We start from the raw sequence: 15,861 nt of genomic DNA on the forward strand, positions 1-15,861 counted from the left end.
ACTATCTGTCAACATGGAAGGATGTTACAGTATTAACTATGTTCTCTATGCTGTACTTTCATCCCTGTGACTAATTTATATTATGATTGAGATTTTGTACCTCTTTAATCCCTTCATCTATTTCACCTGCTCATCTGAATCCCTCCACCACAGTAGCCACTAGTCTCTTCTCTGGTCTATGAATCTATTTCTGTTTTGTTTTTAGATTCCGCATGTAAGTGAAATCATACGGTATTTGTCTTTCTCTGTCTGGCTTATTTCACTTAGCACAATACCCTCTTGATCTATCCAAATAGCAAGATTTGTTTTTTTTTATGACTGAGTAATATTCCATTGTGTATATGTACCCATCTTCTTTATCCATCCATCTATTGATGGGACACTTAGGTTGCTTTCATGTCTTAGCTATTGTAAATAATGCCACAGTAAACATAGAGGTGCATATATCTTTTTGGATCAGAGATTTTGCCTTCTTTGGGTAAATTCCCAGAAGAGGAATTGCGGGGTTGTACGGCATTCTTCTTTTTAGTTTTTTGAGGAATCTGCATACTGCTTTCCACAGTGGCTGCACAGATTTACATGTCTACCAGCAGTGTAGGAGGGTTCCCTTTTCTCCACATCCTTGCCAATACTTACTTCTTGTCTTTTGGATAGTGGCCATTCTGGCTGGTGTGAGATGATATCTCACTGTGGTTTTGATTTGCATTTCCCTGATGATTAGTGACGTTGAGCATCTTTTCACGTGCCTGTTGTCCATCTGTATGTCTTCTTTAAACCTGATCTTGAGGCATCTGTAGAACTGCTGGCTTGCTTTCTTTCAGCTAGATTCTGCATGTTCCTTCTAACTGGGGGAGATGTTTGGCTGCTTTCTTGAGCTATTCTGAGGATCTAAGGGAATTCCATAAGGCTTTCTCAGGCCCTCTGGGTCTAGCCTTGTCATATGCCATTCTTATTCTGGGGCTGTTCTCTCCTATCCTGCTGTGTGTGGCAGCAGGGAGGAGACTGTCATCTCCTCAGGTATCACCTGATATGAGGCACAGGTTTCCTCTACTCTGGGATCTACCAAAGCAACCTGGAGTATGTCAGATAGCCCTAAGCACAGTTGCATCCCCTCACCTCTGGCCTTAGATCAAGGGGAGGGGGCAGCAGGGTGAGGGGCATAACAGGGGAACTCACCGTCACCTAAAAGTCTAGCTGTACGCTCCAACGCTTGCCTCTCTCCTCTAGAGCAGGTGATTTAACCTTCCCCTGGGTCAGGAAGTGGAGGAGGAAGACTTAGTCTAGCAAGTAGTTTTCCAAATCTATTATTTATGCCTGGAGCTCAGCTTTTGAAGGTCAGAAGCCTTAAAGTAGTAAAGTTGCAATGTCTTAGCTGAGCCATGGGGTACAAATACCTGTGTATGTGAGTAAGTGAGAGAGAATATCTGCTGATGCCTCATCACATTATCCCAAATTTATTTGCCTAACACGTTTCTGATTCTCTGCCAGGTGGGGAGTATAGAGATGAGCAGGCAGTGTCCCTTGCTTAGGATGTTCACAGTCTGGTGAGAGAACCAGAAGTTGGCTTTCAGTGAGATGCAAGCTAAGAGAGGTGTGCCCCGTCTCACCAGGGCAGTGGGCTGGCTGACTGCACGGAGGTAGGAAGTGCCCCTTCCTGAAGACTTACAGTTCCACAATTTCCCTGTTATCTAAGCTGTTTGATGCTGCCAGCTATGGATAACTGATCTGAACTAGAATCCAAGTGGAAAGCCAAAGGTAACTTGATAATGAAACAATTACCATTTCATATTTATGATCTCCCTGGGCCTTCACCTCAGTTTCTGTGTGGCCCATATAAACCCAGGTGTAACCTGGTCAGTGACCTGTTCTAAGTATCCTTGCAGGCTGAGGAACATCAACCTGCCATCACAAAATAATTTGAACTTTTACTTCTGTCTCTCAAAAGAGCCCTGAAAGAGAGTATGTTTATTCCATAGCACAAATTCCCTCCTCTTCTTCCATTTTTTTTTCTCCTTTTCTCTCTCTACTCCTTCTTTTCCTATATGCTCCATCCGTCTGTGTATCTGTCTATCGGGTCTATCATCTGTTTTTCAGTCACCGATCATCCATTTATCTGTCTCATACCCAGCTGTGCATTTTTCCTGGTCAAAACTCCCACCCCAAATCTCCAACTGAGCTAGCATAGTCCTTTTAAAATATAAACATTTTCAACCTTTTTCTGTTTTAGTTTCCTCTCTTTCACTTTCTCCTTTCTCCAGGCCAGTAGCAATCTGTCCTTTCCAATATAAACCTAATAAATGTTACTATATCTGCATAATGTAGGTCTGGAGAAAAATCTGGTGACGACAGAGCCATCCTTAGCATGCTTGGCGTGGGGGGTGTGGGTTGATGGGAGATGAAGAGGGAGAGCCCCTTGAGCCTTCTTTCAGATTACTTAGATATACTTAGTGTTCCATTTTAATTTATCAATTGTCTTTTTGGCTGTATCTCTTTGTAGATAAATAAGTAAGTAAGTAAATAAATAGTTTGCTCTGGGGATTACATCATACATGCCTCAACTTTTACAGTCTATCTAGTGTTAATATTTTGCTACTTCAGGTGAAATGTTAAAGTGTTACAATGAAATGGGTTTCTTTACCCTTACCCCTTTATGATACAGTTATCAAATTTTTATGTCTACATACATTGACAACCCCGCCAGGCAATGCTATAATTCAATGCTTTCAACAGTTATACCTGCTTAAGAGGGAAAAATTAGTATTCTGTTTACTCAGATCTTTCCATTCATTTCAAGAATGTTTTCTTTTATTTTATGGACCATGCTTATAATAACTGCTTTAACAGTTTTGCCAGGTAATTCTAACATTGTCATCATCTAAGAGGTGACATCTTTTGCTAGTCTTTTCCCTTGAGAATTAGACATTTTTCTTCATAGAAATTAGGATTTTTCTTCCAGATATGTTGAGAAATTTCAGATTACATTCTGGACATTAAAAATATTGTGTCATTGGACTAGGTCCTATTAAAATTCTCTGGAAAATGTTGATATTTATGTTGAGGCAGACTCCATGAGGTTCAGATCGAACGTTCTACATTCCCTTCTGTGGGCAGTTGTTCCAATGTTTTCAGAGTGTTACTATGGTGCTTTGGGTATGTCCCATGTTTGTGCTACTTAGGGGTTAATCTGAGACTTGGGTGGTGGTTTAAATTATAATTCAATTGTCAAAGACCTTTCTGTGCTTTGTGGCTGTCCTGTGCATACACAGCTCAGAGTTAAGCCTGAGCCTTGTGCAGGTTTATATGCAGAATTAGGAAATTCCTTTTCTGGCTCTCTCCTTCCCAGGATTCCTCTCTGTGATCTAACTCATAGAGGACCTTTTCCTGATCTTTTGCCCAGCAGGATTCTGGGCTAGATCCTTAGAGTTTTATCTGTCTGTATCCTTGTTGCTAGAGCCCAGCTCCATGACTGGGACCCAGCCTTCAGGCAAAGAAGCAAGATAAAAAAACAGATATACTTTGGGACTGCAGGAGCCTCTTTCCCCAGTTACCTGGTCAGAGAAACAGAGTTCCTGTTGAAGTTGCAGCTACCTGGTCTGCCACCACACAGTTCAATAACTGGGGCTTGTCTTCCAAAGCCACAAGGGAAACGGGAGGAAACCTGGACAGTATTGCTGCTCCAAGTTTTCACTGGCCTTTCTGTCTGCCTTTGTTGACTTTTCAGAGTCCTCAGATAGTTACTTTTTATATCTTGTACATAGTTTTTATTTATAATTAAAGATTAGAGAGAGGTAGGCTGTAGTGGGCTTTACCTATCTTATCTGGCACCAGAAGTTCTTCTAATAATTTTTAAGTTTCATCTTTTTTACTCTTAAATCTTTGATCCTTTCAGAATAAATTTTGGTGTAAGGAGAAATGTAATATATTATTATTATTGTTATTATTATTATTAGGAAGTCTTTGGTAGGAGAATAAATCAGGAGCCATGGTGGGAGTACCATGCAGTTAGATCAGTCTGGGTTCAAATGACTCCACCACCTACAAGTCTGTGACCTTGGGAATAACCTCCCTGATCTCAGCTTTCTCATCAGTATAATGGGGATAATAATAGATCTGTCTCATGGAGTTGCTGTGGGTTTTAAATGAGATAATACTAGCACAGCATTTTGCATAGTATTTGGCAGCTAGTAGGGATTTAGTAAGTGACAGTTATTGTGGCTCTGCTGATGGTGATAATTATTGTTATATAAGTAATGGAACAAAATCATTGCACTAGTGAGTCAGGTTCACTGAAGGCTTGGGTGGGGAATGAAATATATACTTAGCCAGAGCACATGCTTCAAACCACACAGAAAGTTGCTCTATCTCAGAACAACTGTGAGCTCTGAATCAATGAGCTGGATTTGAGTTTGTAGAATTGGGAAATGTGACTGTGAAATGGAGAATGTTGTAGGTCACTCACACCTCCCTCGGTTTATGTTAGGAGACAAGAAAAATGAAGAACCCTACGTTTTCTAAGATAGTGTTTTTCAAAGTGGGATCAGAACCATCTGGTACACTTGCTGAGATGCAGATCTTGGGCCCTACTCTTGATCTAACAAGTCAGGACTGTGGACTGGGCCAGTGATCTGAATTTAACAGGTTCTCCAGGTGATTCTTTTGTGCATCAAGGTTTGAAGAACACTTCTCCAGAAAGAGAGGGAAGAAGGTGGAGGTAGGGATGGGAGAGAGAAGAGGAAAGGAAAGTAGGAGACAAAACAGGAGAAGAAAGTGAGGCTAGGAGGCTATTATTGTGAATTAGAGTATTAAATATCTTCCCTTCCTAAATTTTCACTGGCTCACTGTTACCATCCATGATAATATACAACCTGGATCCCTGTTCTTACTCAGAAGATCCATTTAGTCAACCAAAAAAAAGTTTTTGGGTCTTCCCATGGACCAGAACTCTGGAAAGAGACAGAGGAAGGAGACACATCACCAAGTAGTGGAGAAAGACACACACTCACATCCCACAGACAACCACATTTCAGTATGGAGGGGCTGTGATGGACGCATGCATCAGGTATAAATCCAAGGCTGAAGTGGAGGCACTCAACTCAGACTGGGGAGATCAAGAAATGGCTTCTGGGAGGGCAGGTGCCTCTACTGAGTCTTGCGGAGAAGAATCATCATTAGGAGGAAGGGAAAAGAAAAGAGCAGGGGAAGAGGAGAATGGGAGCTGAAGACTCACAGAGACAAACAGCAGGGAATGTGTCAGGGTCCTGGAGGGGCAGTGCCAGGTGGGGAGTTAGAATAGTGGCCTAGCCAGTTATTCCCACAGTATAGCCACAAGACAAAAGACCCAAAGAGCTTAATCAATGAGGAACCACCCAAGAGTGGAAGCAAAGAATGACCTGGCAAGATTATCATTTGGATTTTTTGGCATTATTTTTTTCAAAACGGAAATCGCCTTATTGATTTTTCTGATATAGAGATGATACATGTTAATTGTGAAAATACAAAAGATAATTCAGAAAGATATAAGAAAGTAAAAGTCTCTTGGAATTCCAACACCCAGAGAAAATCTGCAATGAGCATATTTGTGTCTATCCTTCAAGACTTTCCTCTAGGTGTATGTACATTCATCCACATACACACAGCACATTTCTAAATGAAGCCATATCATGCATATTTTGAAATGCTGTTTTTAAATATTTTTTTCACTTGACTATATTGAGTGGACATCTTTCTCCATCAATACAGATTTGTATCTTAATCATAATGTCTAATAGATCTCTTGCTCACTTCTGACCTCCTTCTCTCTCCTCCAGGCTGTAATCCATTTGACCTCCCTCCAAGTCTCAGTTCAGGAATGCATCACCCAAGTCATCACACAGCTGGAGCTGCTTTGCTGTGGGACCTTGATTCTGGTAGAGCCTCTGTGCTGGTTAATTTTATGTGTCAGTGTGTTTAGGCCATGGGGTGCCTAGATGTTTGGGTAACATTAACCTGGGTGTGTCTTTGAGGGTGTTTTTGGTTAATATTAATGTTTGAATCAGACTGAATAAAGCAGATTGCCCTCCTCATAATGGTGGGCCTCATCTAATGTGTTGAAGGCCTGAATTGAACATAAAAGTGGAGTAAGGGAAAATTTGCTCTTTCTTTTCAACTCTCTTTAAGCTGGGTGGGACATTGGTTTTCTCCTGCCCTTGACTTAAAAATCGAACTGGAATGTATGCTATTGGTTCTCTTGGCTCTCAGGCCTTCAGACTCAGACCAGAACCAGAACCTCAGCTATCCTAGGTCTCCAGCTTGTCAACTGCAGATCTGGGTCTTCTCAGCTTCTATAATTGAGGCAGGGTTTTCCAGAGAAACAGAATACATGCATACATGTATGTATATGTATGTATATACATAAATGGAAGTATATTTAAAAACACACACATAGAAATCTATTATAAGGACTTGCCTAATGCAGCTTCCTGCCTTGGTCCTCTGTGTCCTCCTGGTCTACAACCTCCTCAGTGCCCATGTCCCTTGTTTTGCCCGTTCAGTCATATCAACTTGTTTCTCGGTACTCCATCCACTCATCTGCTTAACGTTTCCATGGCTCCCTCTGGCCTTCAGGATGAAGTCCTGGCTTTCCTAAGCTGGCCTGGGGAGCTTTCTCATCAACCTCTCCAGCCTCACCTCTTCTCACGTGCAGTGACTCCTCCCTGACTCTTGCCCTATTTTATGGCACAGGAACATAGAATGCTTGTATTTCCTACTTCTTGTTCCTCTGTTGTTGCTCATGCTCTTCCTGCCTTCTGGAATCCCTTCACCTTCCAAATGCATTTGGTTCACGTGGCTAACTCCAGTGCCTCCTTTAAGACTCCACTCAGTCGTCACCTCTTTCAGAATTGTCCGTGACACAACTTACCTTGGATTAGCTGCTTCTCCTGTTATTCCAAGAATATTCCATATTTCCCTCTATTTCTCTTATCAGATTATATTAGGATCATCTCCTGTGTGTCTACCTCCTTATTGGATTATAAGCTCCTTAACTTATTTAACTTTGTATTGCTAGACTCTAAAATGTTAGTTGTCACTAAGTATATGTTTGTTGAATGAACAAACCCAGGTTTTTGTAGAGGGGTCTCCTCATTGCCAGTCATAAAACTACCCTGGTGGCTCAGACCTTGGCCCTGTGGTGTCTTCTTGAATCCCTGCTGATCACCTCTCTCTGCTGCCTCTCTTGGCCCCTGGACCTCGTACTTAGATTGGACATTGGTCTGTGATGCTTACTGCCTTGTCTCTGCCTTCCCTCTTTTACTGATACCTGGTTTGGACTTACATGTCTTACCTTTCCAATAAGCCAATGATTCTGTTATCTGTTTGGACTCTAAGGTCCAGAGCTCTTCATCCAGTCCATGTCACCTCAAAAAAAACCCTGTTATCTCCAAATTCCGTTATACTTCATAGACATTAGACATTATTATAAATTCTAATTGATTATAATAATACCTTGACAGAAATGTCCATCACAAAACAAAAAATCTGTGCCTTTGTGTGATTATGTGAAGTTTATACGTTGCTTTTGTACAAGTTATTTCATTCGATCTTCATAACAACCTTGCACAGCAGCTTATTATCTCCATTTTACAAATGAGGCTAAGGCTCAAAGTAGTTTAATGAACTGCTTGAGGCCTCATAACCAGGGAGGGAGAAAGCATGGACCTTTGTTGAGATCCTTTGACTGGAGAGCTTTGAACTTTTTAGAGTTCACTATGGCAGTAAATCATTAGATATATCTGATGAAAAAGAGATGTATCTGCTTAAGCTTAAAAACATGCCTCTCCAAATCCATCCTCTATACTGTTGTTAGCATAACTTTTTAAAAGCCTAAATTCAGGTCAGATTTCTTCCCTGATTACAATGGTTCTGTGAACTCTGATCCCTCATCCAGTTACATGGGGTTCTGTTGAACCTCAAAACTCAGTCTCACTCTGTTTTAGCAGTCTCTGCCACTTACTTTGCTCTCAAGGCCAATGTGGTCCATTCGTTGGTGCTCTTTGCCCTAACCTCCCACCTTCGCTGCGCCTGTGTTTTGCCTGGCTAGGACCTTCTTCCTATCTAGCTCAGGCATCATCTCTACTCTGGACCTATATTTAACCCCCCACCCCCACCCCCCATCACCACACTCCTTCCTCCTTCCTTCATAGTGTCATTGAGCAAGTTGCGCGCTCTTGTTGCAGCATTTCTGTTTGTGGTATTATTTTGATTATCTGTCTGCTTCCCTCTGAAGACTTCTATATTCCTTCAGGTTAAAAATGAGTCTTCCTGTGATAATTAGTCATAGCACTTAGCCCAAGTTCAGCCCAGAGTAAAAGTACGAAGGCAAAGGCAGGAAAACTAGCGTGTATGCTGCTGTGATCTCCGCTACAATCCTGGTAGCGATTGTGGGAAGGAAGGCTGTCCATCTCTGCTGCCTGAGGCATCGTCCATAAAATTAGCTGGATAAGATCCAGGATATGACCTTGGTTTCCTCAAAGCTGAAAGCCCAAGCGTGGTATGCAGGGCATTCTGCACCTGCTCCACTTCTACCTCCCCAGCTCCAGGAACCTGCCACTCTCCCACAGCACAGCCACACCCGGCTTCTTGTCATTTCTAAACTGCTTAGGCCGGTTCAGCTTCCCTCCCTCTACACATGCAGTTCCTGGTGCCTGGAATGCACTTTCCTCCCCTCCTTGCATGAAAACTCTCAAGCATTGAACTTCCAAGCTGAAGTTAGTCTCAGGACTTCCTCCGTGGGTCCACGGCACGTCATTTCTTCCTTCATGATTGCTCAAAGCCTTCTTCAGATTTCTAGTCCTTTCTTGCCTTTACCTGTTTACATGTCTTCCCCTATTTAAAACAGAACCCTCATATGTCTCTGGCCCCTTATCCCTCTTTTTTTTTAATTCATAGCTCCTAATACCACCTGGCGTTTTCTTACGTATTCACATTTTCCATATGTTATTGTCTGTCTCCTTCCAGTAGAAAGTAATGTTTCCAAATTCCTGATAAATATTAATCTTAAGATATTTAAGAACAAAAAATGGGAGTTTCTTAAAACTCTTGGGAATTCTTCATAAATTATTTTTAAAAGTCTGCAAAATAATTTTTCATATCTTATTTTAGGATGAAAATGACTGATCACAATAATAAACAGGGAACCATTTTTCTGTGATAGAATTCTATCAAAAGTTTCAGAGATTTTCTGTTTAAAAAACTTGACATAACAAAAAATACAAGGTTAATTATGAACCAATGTGTATTAATTACATAATTCAATAACATACAAAAATGATTTCTACCTGATATTTTTGATAAAAGATTTGAAAGAACATTAACCCAAATTATTTTGCCATATGACAGATATTACAGGTATAAAAAACATTTTCATGTTTCATTGATTTGGTTAAGAGTGAATATAAAAGCATCTTCAAGTTGGATACATACTGCTTCCTAAAAGCTCATTTCCTTAATAATGAAAATATTTTGTCTGACTACTTTGTTCAGCTCAGATACTGCCTTCTCTTGAGAGGCCTAGTTGGAGTGCGTGATTTAGAACAGCAGGGCCTCTTACTGTCCTTGCCTTTAACCCACTTTCTCTCTGCCAAAAAGAAGGAAGTTCTAAGAGGAAAGCAGCAGTAATTTGTAAGCTTTAACCAGGCTCTCAAAATTCTACAAATTCACTGTAAGTCAACACTATAAAGAGGACTGACTGTTTGGTTAGTAGCCGAAGTGATAATAGTAAGTAATAATAGTGAAACAACAATAAGAGCAATTTTTTTTAGCACTTATTATGTGCCAGGAATTAAGTCTTTAAAATTTATTATCTCTATGGAGTAGATCGAATTGTCCCCCATTTTATTAAGGTCACAAAGAGGTTGAATAACTTGTTTAAGATCATGCACCTAGTAAGGAGGTGAGCCACAAGTTGAAGCTAGAATGCCTGACTCCAGATTGCATACTTTTCACTCTGACATCTTACTGCCTCTGAAACAGTTTTATGCTGGCTAGTACACGCAGAAAAGTTCCGTGTTCGGTTTCGGGCTCTACTGACTGGAGCTCTCTGAGAGAGGTCCAGCAATAAACGATGAAAGGAGGGGCTGAGAGCCTGATGGTGCCTGACCTGGGGAAGAAAAAGCACGTAATTGCTTCCCTACTTCGTTCAGGCGAGAGAGAGATGGTCCCTGATCACCCTCTTTAAACAGCAGCCCCATTGCTGTGTTCCTTCTGTTTAATTTTTCATCATAGGACTTACCGCTATCTGACATTTTCTGGTACATTTATTTTTGACCATAAGCCACGTCTGTTTTCCCCACTAGAGAGTAAACTCCATGAGTTCAGGATATTGTCTAGTAGCAGCTCTCTAGAGATGAAAACAGTGCCTGGCACAAAGTAGACATTCAACATATTTATTAGTGAATAAATAAATCAAGGTCCCCAAATAAAATATTTTTATGTATTGATGTCCTAGTCTAGTTCTTGTCCATGAACAGATTCATTTTGTATATACTTACAGCAACATCACAGAATTTTATATCTTAAAATTTCCACTAATACGGAGCCATTTCTATTTTTCTTTTTTGCTGCATTTAAACCTTACCTTCTTCCTTTCTCACCTCCATTCTCCCAAAGGCAATTAATAATAATAATCTGTCCTCCCATATCTTTCTCAATTGTCATATAATATGTGCACAATGACATATGTACATGTAAGTTTTTTCATTATTTTAAAAAAGGGAATTTTATATATCTCTTGCATCTGCATTTCTCACTTAAGTATATAATGGAAATTCTTCCAGGTCAAGATATAAACATTAAATACAAAAACCCAGCATAATGCTTCATGGTATAACTGTTTCAGCAATTTATAACACATTTCTTAACTGATACGCATTTTGATTGTTTTCTGTTTGCTGCCATTTCTATCAGTCCTGCAATTTGCATTCTTATATGTATGTTCTTTTGAACTCATGATGCATTTCTATTTTTTACATTCCATAAACTGGGAATGCTGCAGTATTAAGGTGTACGGGCTGAATGGATTTGCTAGATTACCTCCCCAAAGAGCTATAGGATTCATGTTTCTATCAACAATGCCCAAGAATGCCCTTTTCTCTCTGTAGCCGTGTGTGGGGAAATAAACCTAATCTGGATTTTTCAGTGTTCTTATAAAATCCCTAGCCTCCTGAGACAGAAGAATGCGTATGGTGTAATGACAGAATGTTTGCCATCACTTCAGGGTACATTTTGCTTTTCACACACTATGAGAGTTACATTTATAGCCATTTGTTAATTCCTCTAATCCTAAAGGGTAATAAAATTTCTCTTATCTCCCCAAGAAGGACAAATGATTATAATCTGGACTAGAACCCTAGGTTAAGCTTTCATTGTGCCAGGAATACTGGACTGTATCTCCCTAGGTATCTACATTTCAGAAGACCTTGGAAACATCTCTTGGTTGTAAAACCTAGAGATAGAGGGGTTTAGATGGTCCTTGGAGAGATGTTTTTACATTCTAAAAGGTTAGAGTGAGAATCCAGGATCCTTCCCGTCCCTTCTCCAAGGAGCAAAGGTTTTTCTCCCTCATTTTCAATGTGGGGCATGGGGCAGGGAGGAGAGATGGCTGCCTACCTCCTGTTTACAAATGGAGGGACTCCTTTTTTCCATCCTGTCTATGGAGTGAAACCTGCCACTCACCAGGGAATTTCTATGGCACTCACAGCATTGCCTGTGGGTCTGCGGGTTGGGGATTGACACTGTAGTTTACTCTGGCCGTTGATCCGGTTGCTTCATAAAGAATGCTTTTCCCTGACCCAAGTGCCCCCAAGTTTCTGCTGTATCCACACACATAAAGCACAGAAATGGTACAAGTGGGGTAACAGTCCAGACCCTTCACAGTTCTTGGCACAGCATCTGGCCAGCACTGGGAATACTAACTATTGCCAATCTAATGGGTAAGGACTGGCTTCTCGCAGTTACTTGAATTTTACTTCCTCAGCAGTCAGTGAAACTGAACATATTCCATCTTAGACATTTCTGTTATCTTGTGTGCATGTCTGTGTACGTCGGTGAGAATTGTTTTTTCATAAATTCTGCCTGTTCATCAAAGTTTTCATTGAAAATTTTCTTATCAGTTTGTATGGGCAATTTTTATAGTAATAGAATAGTTATGAATATAGACTGACAGTGGCTCTTTGGCAAATGTTTTGCAAATACTTCTTCTTCCAGTCAACCTTTCTTTCCAATATTGTCCTTTTCCTGCCCTTCCTACAAATCTTTGTGTGCTTTCTATGTGTCCTCAAATGGCAAAGAGTCCGTAATGCCTACTATTCACAGGTTCCAAAGGTAAAGCCTGTAAAACCTCCTAGATGAGGTTGGGGCTAGAATCACATGGAAGGAGGCCCTTCCTGAGGAGGGTGAACTAGAAACCTCCTATCTGACACTGAGTCTGATATGGAGGAGCAAAGCTAGAGGAAGGAGCAGTTTCTCTCCTAGAGATACTATCTAAGGGAAAGAGAAGATTGTGGTCAGGATGCCCCAGCTGGCTGGTCATGGTGGTTCAGGGCTTGGAATGTACACTCATCAGTGGGTAGGAAGAACTTCACCATCTTGAATTCTCCTTTATCATGGGTCAGCTGGCATGCAGCCAGAAGGCAGAGTCTGTCTCCTCTCCTCACCCCCTGGCGTGGGGGGATCACAGAATAACAATCTGAGCAGGATCCCCGGCCAGTAGGAACAGATTGTGGTGTCAGGGGGCTGTGTTTGGACCAGAAATGAACAGGATGCAAAATGGGACTGGCTGCTGAGGGAAAGGCAAAGGAAGCAGCCTTCATGCTGGGTCCTGAGAGCAGGAGATTCAGGAGGAAACGGGAGCTGGATATCCTTGGAGAGGTGGTTCTGAAGGGGAGGAGGCCGCAGCCTAAATGCTGCTCAGGGACCAACAGGCTGCATGCTGGGCACGTTCCTGCAGTCAGGTTTATTTGTTGAAAGAAATCAGATGGTAGCTGACCAGACAATGAGGTTTCTTTTCCAGATGTAAGATCTGAGTGTAGAGAAGCCAGGAAGAATCCAGAGCTTTATGAAAACCGGGCCTCCCTTGGCCTCTGTAACTCAGAGGGGAACATATTCTCCCAGCCCGTGGCAAAATACCTTTGAACCAAAATCAGTCAAAGGGCAAAATAAAGTGAGAGAAATCCACTTACTGCGTGCAAGCAGTCATCCACTTCTGCTCACCTGTGTCCCTCTCGACCCCACTGCAGAAAAAGGGCCCCACCCAACCTCTCAGGTCCAGATGTACCCTCACTCCCCATGTAATTACCTATTGATATGGAGATGATACTTCTCTCCACCCCTTGGAAACACCTATTGTTATGGAAATGCACTAAGGCCAGGCAAGAGATTCTGGAAGTATCTCAGTTTTACCCACAATCTCTAAAGCCCTAGAGGTTGGTAGAGGCCTGTTTCCAGGGACAATTGACCATAACATACCTTGGGGATCAGAAGGTCACTCTTTTTCATGTGAAATATCAGGCTGAAACTGGGAGAACCTGCTCTTTGCCTGGCGCCCTGACTGGCAACCTCAAATGCTGAAGTTCTCCTGTTGGACAGCCAGTGTGGGTGCGTGGGGAGGCTCAGGCATGCATTCTTAGTACTCGAATCTCGTTCTCTCTTTGTATCTCAGTGGTGAGGGCTCTTGCCACACTCCTGGAGACTGGACAGAGCTGGCAGCAAGGAAAGAGAGACAAGTCAGGGTCATGCTGTCCTAAAGAAGCTTTTGGGGCTGGGTGGTGGTGAGGGCAGTGACTTTGTTCCTTGCCCAGGTGCATAAATGAGAAACATCAGGCTGCAGGCTATTCAGGAGAGCTTCCTGGAAGGGTGGAAATGTTCCATATTGCACTCTCTGATATGGTAGCCACTAACTGTAAGATAAATTCTAGCCAGAATAAGCAGGCAAAGAGAGGCAACAAAGGGCCAGGTAATTTATTTAAATACCCCCGGGTGATGTTCTCGGTGGCCTGGGTACTACAAGCCGGAGAAGTCACCCCCGGTTAGGGAGGTGGGGCGCTTATAAGGGATTAGGAGGGGGAGGAGTGGGCAAACTATCTTAGGGGGGTGTTGAGAGGTATGATTGGCTAAAGGTGACATAATAGTCAACTAGAAACTTTTTTCCTTCCAAGAGGGAGGAGGCTGACATCCGGGTCTTAGTTGGCACATCAGGATGGAATTCAGGGAGCGCTGTCCCCTTTCCATATATGGCCCAGACTTTGGGGTCTGGTCTGTTGTCCCCCTATGGCATCTCTCTGTTCTGTTTGCATGTCCTTGTTTTTCCTTTCTCCAGCCTAACACTAACCATGTGTGGCTCTTGAGCACTTGGAATGTGACAGTTATGACTAGGGAAGTGGTTTTTAATTTTACTTGTTTTTAATTAACTTAAATGTAAATAGCTACTGTAATTCCTAGTGGATTCCATATTGGACAGGCCTGCACCAGGGCATAGGTTTCAGGAGCTTGGGCTCCAGACTAAGACAGAGAATCTTGCCTCCCTCACTTCCTAGTCTTGTGAACTCAAGATTAGCAATGTAACTACTTTGTGCTTCAGTTTCCTGTCATCTAAACTGGAGCCAGTGGTACCAACCTCACAGCCTTGCTGGGAGTGTTAAATTATCTCACCCAGGGAAAGTGACTAGAAAGAATCATGCTTGCAGGCAGAAGTGTCCAGGAGAGATTGGCTCCTATTCTCAGAGGTCTGCTCGAATTCACAACACTAAACAAACCTCTAAAATAATTGTCCCAGTCCTGAGAATCTGCACCTGTACTAGTCAAGGTGGAGCTTCCAGGGACATTTCAGGGGAAGCCCTGGAGCTGGAGGTGGGAAGGGAGGGGATTCCTTCTGGGAAACAGGCTCCTGCTTGGAAAAATCTAAATTCATAGGCTTATGTATGTTTAAGGGGTTCTGGATGGGGAAGTGTCCCAAGGGGCTTTCCCAGGAAGTGACAGTTTTCGGACGCTCAGTTCTGGGCAGGCTTCTTTTCTGAGGGTTTTCTCCAGGGCCATGTCCTGTGCTGCACGAGACTCTGATAAACTCTAATGTGGACTCAGTGGGAATAGGAGGTGAAACAGCATTGGAAACCATGTCCAGTGAGTTCTGCTTGAGGGTAAGGAGATGTGACAGTAGGGCTGGGGAGAGGTCCCTGCTTCCTAGGCCTTCTGGTGTCATCTACAGGGCAGGAAGGAAAGATCAGCTGCAGGCAACTGGCCTTTGGTCTGAGGGCACCCTAAGGCATGGCTCACAGTACTAGTCGAGGAAGTGGGTAGATACAGAGAAGACAAAAGCCTGGGACACTTGCAAGGTCAAGTCTTATTCTCCAGCCTACCTCTGTGAACCTAAAGCAAACTTCCAGCCTGTCTTAGAGGCAAAGAGGGAGGAGGGCAAGATTTCACAGCTCAGTGTTTCCTCAAATTCTCCAAGTCAACTCCAGCCCCACTGCATGCAAGTAACCTTTAGTGTTCCCCCGCCCCCTGTGGCTGGGAACTGTGTTGGATTGGGTTAGGACTAGGTGACAGGATGACATAGTGATGTCACTTGCCACCTGTGATATTGTGACTTACAGTAAGAAGCATATATTTGGTTTTCATCTCTGTTACTGGCACAGAGCTCCTGAAACCCTTGGAATTTATAAGTCATGACAGTGATAAAGGTGTCTATGCTAATGAGGTGGTTTTTAGAAAGCATCTAAAGGTGGGGGCTGGTTGCCTGGAGAACCAACTGTGTGATTAGTGGGTTGGAAATTTTAGTCCCACCCCTTTAACCTCAGTGGCTGGGAGAGGGGCTGGAGTTGAGTTAACAGA

Source organism: Manis pentadactyla, chromosome 3, assembly GCF_030020395.1.
Source record: "Manis pentadactyla isolate mManPen7 chromosome 3, mManPen7.hap1, whole genome shotgun sequence".
In the NCBI taxonomy this organism is placed as follows: Eukaryota; Metazoa; Chordata; class Mammalia; order Pholidota; family Manidae; genus Manis; species Manis pentadactyla.